The sequence below is a fragment of the Leucopleurus acutus genome (assembly GCF_964270905.1).
Source record: "Leucopleurus acutus genome assembly, chromosome: 12".
Taxonomy (NCBI): domain Eukaryota; kingdom Metazoa; phylum Chordata; class Mammalia; order Artiodactyla; family Delphinidae; genus Leucopleurus; species Leucopleurus acutus.
In genome coordinates this window covers 58232623-58241151 of record NC_139154.1, presented here as the reverse complement: position 1 = coordinate 58241151, position 8529 = coordinate 58232623, and the positions used below count along the sequence as shown (strand labels likewise).

General features: G+C 42.4%; 1 protein-coding gene across 3 annotated transcripts in view; it reads left to right on the top strand.

Annotated features, from left to right (window-relative positions):
• The first annotated feature begins 2668 nt into the window (after nt 1-2668).
• DHX57 (DExH-box helicase 57) overlaps nt 2669-8529 on the top strand; it is a 56464-nt gene continuing 50603 nt past the window's right edge. For 2 of the 3 annotated variants that reach the window (XM_082851859.1, XM_082851857.1), the window contains exon 1: nt 2952-3051. The gene's annotated coding sequence lies outside the window, so the exon portion shown is untranslated. Of the gene's footprint in view, nt 2825-2951; nt 3052-8529 lie in introns of those variants that run through there. The other variant, XM_082851858.1, reaches the window with a different exon arrangement.

The following is an 8529-nucleotide window of genomic DNA, read 5'->3' as shown; positions in this document are numbered from 1 at the left end:
ATCCCCATCTAAACAAGAGAGAAATACTGAAGATTATAAAAGGGAACCCTGTTTGACTAAGTAATAAAATATTTATATTCAGGCTTAATCAGAATTGCATCCCCTATGGGTCTCTTTGGCTTCCTAGCACTGAAACTGATGAGACCAGAGATGAGGAGCTCTGTGGACCAAGGTCTTGTAATCATTGACACTCAGGGGCCCAGAAGATTGACATATGGCTATGGCCCTCCCATAGCTTTCCAAGGCACACTGTCTATACTTAACATTAGAGTTTAGATCTAAAAATCTGTTCCTCCATTAGTATCTATGTTATTTTATTTAATGGAGTTAATATCTCAGTAGTAGTTTTATAAAGTGTAACAGTCTCAGTTTTGTACCCTTAATCTACTTAATTTTAGTCTGTATAGAAAAAAGTAATTGAAATGTATGCTTACCATACTTGTCTCCATTTGGAAATATAAAGTTTATCTTAAATACTTCTGGAGCTGTTTTAAAAGATTTCAGAAAAGTCACATAAGCTTAAATATTTTTACATCATAAGACCTATAACATATTTGCTTTAAGAGCTAACCAAATAGACTCACTTCATATGATCACAAGCATATCATGATTACATGGCATTTCCATAGTCTAGTGTAGGGTCCTGGGGAAATAAATGATTTTGTCTAGATGATCAATTTTTACTTGTTTATTGTAACAGCTTTATTAATATATAATTCACATACCACCAAAGTTACCCTTTAAAAGTATACAAAATTCATTTTTTAGCATACTCAGAGTTGTGTAACTGTCACCACAATCTAATTTTTCAATATTTTAATCACCCCCAAAAGAAATCCTGTACATATTAGCAGTTACTCTCCATTACCCTAAAACTCACCCAACCCCTGGCAACCACTAATCTACTCTCTGTCTCTATGTACTGGTGTATTCTAGATAGTTCATAGAAATGGAATCATACAATATGTGGTCCTTTGTGATTAGTTTCTTTTACTTAGCTTCAAGGTTCATCTATGTTGTAGCATGTATCAGTATTTCACTTTTTATTGCCGAATAGTCCATGCTACAAAAATAACGCATTTTGTTTATCTATTCATCAGTTGATGGCCAGTTGGGTTGTTTCCAGTTTTGGCTGTTATGAATAATGCTATGAACATTCATGTATAATTTTTTGTGTGGACATAGTTTTTATTTCTCTTGGGTATATGATCTATTGATTGTCCCACAGAGGTAAGGTAGAGTGAGCAATCTCTGATTTGGCAGTGGAAGGAAATAGAAAATAAAGAAAGACAGTAAGTGAGAAGGGGTGGGGGAGGGAGTGGGGTCCAAACAGAATGAGATTGGAATGGAGACCAGGTGAAAAAGGGACAAAGACAACCGCAGGCCTGAGGGTGGGGGAGGGGTGGAATCGATGCCTCAGGGCCCTGGGACATTTAGTGGACTAAAACATTAGAAACTAATTTTTGCCAATACTGAAGAAAACATATGTGAAGATAAGTAAACTATAACTTCTAGGACAATAGTCTACTAGAAAGTTACTCAAAGTGTGGCCATCCATTAGAATCATCTGGGATGCTTTACAAGTTCCTACGCCCTTCCACACTGCTGAATCAGAATCTCTGTGGATGGGACAAGAGAACTGATCTTTTTAATTGAAAAATTAATGAGTGCCAGTTGAGAAAGGCTGGAAGCTCATCCCCTCTGAGGAAACAGAGTTAATAACACAATAGGCAGAAGACTTAAACATCATCAGAGAGAAAGGGAGGGTATAGCAGCCTTGAGACAGGAGCAGATGCTTATGAAAAAATAATTAGCAATCTAGGAAATGAATAATGTAATTGTTGAAATAAACCTCTTTAGAAGGGCTGAATAGCAGAATGAATACCGTTGAAAAGTAAATTAGTGAACTGGAACACAAGGTTGAAAATTTTTCCCGGAAAGAGGCATAAAGGAAAACAGGTATCACCTGACAAGGCCTTTCATATCTCCCCTCACCCCCAGACTCCTCCAGGAGCCCCCAGGAGGTCTATCCCTAATGTAGTACTTAGGGCCCTATTAAAATAACGCTTTTGTGCCGGAGTCCCTTCTCACACTCCACTCCTCTGGGTCAGGATCACGGATTAGTTAAATCTTTTTTCCCACCCTAGTGTCCAGCTCAGTGCTTAGTACTTACTGGTAGGAACTGAAAGTTTAGTGAATGAGTGGCACTTGGGAAGCAATCGTTAAAGGCTTACTAAGCAGAGCACTAAACGTGATCATACAAGAAACCGAACTATTTCAATTGCCCTTAAATTGTTCCACATCCGAAACTTTGGACTGTTAGAGCTAGAGGGAGGGAACCTAAGAGATCGAGACTGGCAACAGAGAGGAAACTGAAACCAGAGACGTTGGCACTTCCCTACGGTGTCACAACAGCGAATCGACGGCCGAATGAGCTAGAATCCAGGTCTCCAGATTCCCACAGCACGGGTTCTCCGCGCCCCCATCCCACCACGCTCAGGAAATATGTCACACCTGTACCGGAGTTGCCAGGGGCCGAGCTCCGGCTCAGTGCGAGCTCTACTTAAAGGGGCGCTGGGAGGATGGGACACTCACTTGACAAAGGGGTGCTGGAGAGATTTTCTGGACTCTGCGATTCCCCCTGGGCCGCCAGCTCTGTGGTCTGGAGGGAAGGAAACAGTAGCTCAGCGCAGACTGCGACTTGGTTGCTAGGGCGACCAGGCACCTCTCACCCGGAAGCGAATAGGCAAAGGCCCGAGGTTGAGCGAATCAGAAGGCGCCAGGGCTGGGCCGCTGCAGCTGGGCCGCTGCGGAGCCGCTCCAGGTGAGATCCCGGTGGGCGCCGCGTCCTAACGGACGCCACGGGAAGCAGCGCTGCGAGCCCGGGGCGGCCTCCCCTGCCGCGTATGAGGGATGTATTTCCGTGTGCGTGGTCTGCGCGTCGCCCCAGTAGTCAGTGTGCGGACCCTTCTACCAACTCCCTATCCCGGAGTGGTCAGGGTCTGAGGCGCCTCCCGGCCCGGTGGGATACAGCCTGTCTGGCAGGGGCCGGTGAGTCTGGAGCATTAGGATCCCAGGCCCTGGGCCTGGCGGGGGCCGGCAGCTGAGGCTGTCCACGCTCAGGCTGGAGGCGGGGGGAGCTGAATTCAGGCTCGGAGCCGGATAAAGGGTGGGATTGGAGGGGCTCAGGTTTCGTTTCCTGTCTCTGTCTCCATCTCCACTGGGTGGCTATCTGGGGAGAGGATTTGCTGCGATGTATGCTGGAAGAAAGGTACCAGGTCTGGGTATCTGCAAGGAGCTGGATATATGGGGTGAGTCAGAGATTTGCCTGGGAGGGGAATGGTTTGTGGTCAGTTTTCAGCGCCCAGCTTGGTGATTCTGTTCCTGGGAGTCAAACTTGGATATCAAACAAAGGATACTCTTCCAGCCAAACTTAGGTTCCTGTGTCCACGGTGAACAAAGATTGTTGGAATCTTCCCAGATTTTGGCGTCTTGTGGGCCTACCTGGCCGGGAAGAAACTGCCATTCCCAGGGCTAGCTAATTAACAATTAACCTGTGAACACGCCTTTCATATGCAAAACAACCAGTCCTGCATCCTTACTTCCAACCACCTCCTTTGTCTAACCACCAAGCTAGTAGTTCCCCTGCCCTAAATCAGTCTGGGGCCAGGTACCCTATGCCTCAGCGTCTGTGGGAATTACTCAAACTAGCCAATCCTAAACTGATTACCCTGCCCAGCCTCGCCTTTCCCGTGGAAAACCCAAGAAAGGCTACAGCCTATGCCTTACTCTTGTTACTTTCTGCCTCCTCCTGACACTGGTGCTTCCCCCTGTGGCCCACCGTGGCATGGCATGCCTCTCCTTTCTAGGGGAGTTGTAAGTAACTAAACTTTTCTTTCAGTGGTATTGATCTCTCTGTGTCAGCACTCAGTCACCTTTACAAATTAAGACCCAGGCATAAATCAAGGGGGGGGGCTGGCTTAACAGTAAGTTTTGTTTTTTTGTTTTGTTTTCTTGTTTTATTTATTTATTTAGCTGTGTCGGGTCTTAGTTGTGGCACGTGGGATATTTCGTTGCAGTGCGCGGGGTCAGTAGTTGTGGCACGTGGGCTTAGTTGCCCCATGGCATGTGGGATCTTAGTTCCCTGATCAGGGATTGAACCCACGTGCCCTGCACTGGAAGGTGGATTCTTAATCACTGGACCACCAGGGAAGTCCCAACACTAAGTTTTGAATTGAAGATACAAAGTACATGTTTGGGGGGTAAGAGGGAAATATGGGGGAAAGAATTTCATCTTTGGAGTTGAATGGATTGTTTCAAACCCTGGCTCCAGACTTTGCTTCTATAGTTGGTGACATTAGGCAAGTCATGTAATTTATCTGTTCTCTAGTTTCCTCCGCTATAAAATATAGAAAATAATATTTAACTTATAGGAGTTTTAGAGAAGTAAATGAAAAATCTTACCTTTCCCCTCAATGCAGACTTGTATTTCCAACTATTAATACCTTCTACGTATCTCCATTTGAATATCTAGAAGACATCTCAAATGTAACATTCATTCTGAACTTGTGACACTCCCTGTATCTTTTCCTCCCCACTATTCCCATTTTGATCACATGGCTGAGCACAGGACCCCTATTCACCTAGTTAATCTAGGCCCTAAAATCTTACAGTAATTCTAGACACTTCTTTCTCATACCTTGCATCTAATTGATCTACTGTTAACATACATTGAGAATCTATGGCCACTTTTCAGCTCCACTTGCTCCCACCCTAGTCCATCTCACTGTGGTTTTTTTGTTTGTTTTGTTTTTTATCTCCAGACTGAACAACTGCAGTAGTTTCTAACTGGCCTCCTGATTCTCCTCACCTCCCTAAAGACTTTATTCTTCACAAAACAGCTAGAGTAATTTTTTTTTTTTTTTACTTTTTTTCTAGATAATTTTAATCTGAAGTTTTAAAAAAATTTTATTTTCTATTGGAGTGTATTTGATTGACAAATATATTTGATGTTGTGTTAGTTTCAGGTGTACAGCAAAGTGATTCAGTTATATATATATATATATATATATATATATATATATATATATATACACACACATACACACACACACACACACGTATCTATTCTTTTTCAAATTCTTCTCCCATTTAGGTTATTACAGAATATTGATCAGAGTTCTCTGTGCTATACAGTAAGTCCTTGTTGGTTACCTATTTTATCTTATTTTATTTTTTAAAGATTTTATTGATACAGACCATTTTTAAAGTCTTTATTGAATTTGTTACAATATCGCTTCTGTTTTATGTTTTGGTTTTTTGGCTGCGAGGCATGTGAGATCTTAGCTCCCCAACCAGGGATTGAACCCATACCCCCTGCATTGGAAGGTGAAGTCTCAACCACTGGACCGCCGGGAAGTCCCTGGTTATCTATTTTAAATATAGCAGTGTGTATATGTCAATCCCAAGCTCCCAGGCTATCCCTCCCCCCACCCTTCCCTCATGGTAACCGTAAGTTTGTTCTCTAAGTCTGCAATGTTCTCTAAGTCTGTGAGTCTGTTTCTATTTTGTAAATAAGTTCATTTGTATCTTGTTTTTTTAAGATTCCGCATATAAGCCATATATATTTGTCTTTCTCTGTCTGACTTACTTCACTGGGTATGATAATCTCCAGGTCCATCCATGTTGCTGCAAATGGCATTATTTCATTCTTTCTTTCTTTCTTTTTAAATATTTATCTATTTATTTATTTTGCTGCGCTGGGTCTTAGTTGTAGCACATGGGATCTTCGTTGCAGCATGTGGGATCTTTAGTTGCGGCATGTGGGATCTTTAGCTGTGACATGTGGGCTCTTTTAGTTGCAGCATGTGGGCTCTTAGTTGCAGCATGCAGGATCTAGTTCCCTGACCAGGGATCGAACTCGGGCCCCCTGTGTTAGGAGCACGGAGTCTTAACCACTGGACCACCAGGGGAGTCCCCTACATTATTTCATTCTTTTTAATGGCTGAGTATTATTCCATTATATATGTGTACCACATATTCCATTATATATGTGTACCACATCTTCTTTATCCATTCATCTGTCGATAGACATTTAAGTTGCTTTCATGTCTTGGCTATTGTAAACAGTGCTGCAGTGAACATTGGGGTGCCTGTATCCTTTCTAACCATGTTTTTCTATGGATATATGCCCAGGAGTGGGATTGCGGGATCATATGGTAGCTCTATTTTTAGTTTTTTAAGGAACCTCCATGCTGTTCTCCATAGTGGCTCTACCAATTTACATTCCCACCAACAGTGTAGGAGGGTTCCCTTTTTAGAGTAATTGTTTTAAAACAGTCAGTCGTACCAAGCTTTTGCTTCTGCTCTCTAGTGACTTTCTATTATATTTAGAATAAAATTCAAAGTTCTTCCCAGGACCTACATGGCCGTCTACTTTCTGACCTCATCTCGTTTGCTCACTATATTGCAGACCCACCAGACTCCTTACTCTTCATCCAGCCCAGTGCATTGAAGATGTTCTGGACTTGGCCCCTTTTCACCTACTATTGCTTCTGCTTACAATGTACTTTTCACAAATATTTCATGACTCATTTTCTGAATGTTCAGGTGTCTGCTCAATATGACCTCAGAAAGATGACCACTCTAACTCAACAGCTCTATCTAAAATAGCACTCTCAGAGTTTTTTATTTTCTTCATAGCACTTAACTGATATTATGTATTTAGTTATTGTCTGTCTTACTCTGTAGAAGATAAGCTTCATGAGGCAGGAATTTTTGTTGTCTTTGCTGTTATATCCCTAGGACTTGGCACATAATAAGTGCTTAATAAATATTTGTGGAATGAATAAATAAATGAATGAATCTCCATTCTCACATCAGTCATTTATTCAACCTTCAGCTATTCTTCAAATACATATTGAATTTCTTCTATATGCCAGACACTGTGTTAGAGGTACATTGGTAATCAAAATAGACATAATCCTTGCCTTCAGAGAGCTTTTGGGGAGGCGGGAAGATAAACATAAAAGAAACAATAAATATGAATAATTATGAAGGATTTTGAAGAAAGGACTATCAAGAGACCTAGTTTAATTTCTACATGTTTGTGAATTTTCCAGATATTTCCCTGCTTTTGATTTCAGATTTCATTCCACTGTGGTTGCAAAACATACTTTGTATCATTTCTGTCTTTTAAAATTTATTGAGGTTTTTTTTTATAGCCTAACATATAGTCTGTCCTGGAAAAGTTTCCTTATACACATAAGGAAAATGTATATTTTTATTGGGTAGAGTGTTCTATAGATGTCTCTTAGGTCTAGTTGGTTTATAGTTTCAAGTCTTCTATTTATTGATCTTCTGTCTACAGTAAGTCCCCTACATATGAACCTTCAAGTTGTGAAGTTTCAAAGATGTGAACATGTGTTTGCATGTCCAATCTCATAAGTTAGCTCATGTGTCTGGCAAACATCGTCACGTGTGCATCCTCTACAAGTAGTTGTGCTTTTGTGTACTTTACAGTACAGTATTGTATAGAGTACAGTAGTACAGTATCTTTATTTCAAGCCCAGGATGTCCAGAAGCAAGCATAAAAGCAGCAGTATATAGCCGATTGTGTTAGTTGGGTACCTAGGCTAACTTTGTTGGACTTAGGAACAAATTGGACTTACGAATGAGCTCTCAGAACAGAACTCATTCGTATGTAGGGGACTTACAGTAGTTGTTCTTTACCATTGTTGAAAGTGGGTATTGAAGTTTCCTACTGTTATGCATTGTCTATTTCTCTGTCCATTTCTTTTTTTTTTGGCTGCACTGGGCCTTCGTTGCTGCATGCAGGCTTTCTCTAGTCGCAGTGAGCAGGGGTTACTCTTCATTGCAGTGCATGGGCTTCTCATTGCGGTGGCTTCTCTTGTTGCGGAGCACGGGCTCTAGGTGCATGGGCTTCAGTACTTGCAGCATGCAGACCCTAGAGCTTGCTGTGCATGGGCTCAGTAGTTGTACTGCGTGGGCTCTAGGGCACACGGGCTTCAATAGTTGTGGCATGGAGGCTCAGTAGTTGTTGTGCACGGGCTTAGTTGCTCCATGGCATGTGGGATCTTCCTAGGCCAGGGCTCAAACCTGTGTCCCCTGCATTGGCAGGTGGATTCTTACCCACTGCGCCACCATGGAAGTCCTTTCTGTTTACTTCTGTCAATTGTTGCTTTATGTATTCTGGTGCTGTGTTATTAGGTGCAATATATTTGTAATTGTTAGTATCTTCCTCATGGATTAACTCTCTTATCATTATGAAATGTTCTTTATCTCTAACAACATTTTTTTTTTTTTTTTTTTTTGCGGTACGCGGGCCTCTCACTGTTGTGGCCTCTCCCGTCGCGGAGCACAGGCTCCGGACGCGCAGGCTCAGCGGCCATGGCTCACAGGCCCAGCCGCTCCGTGGCATGTGGGATCTTCCCGGACCGGGGCACGAACCCATGTCCCCTGCATTGGCAGGCAGACTCTCAACCACTGCGCCACCAGGGAAGCCCTCTA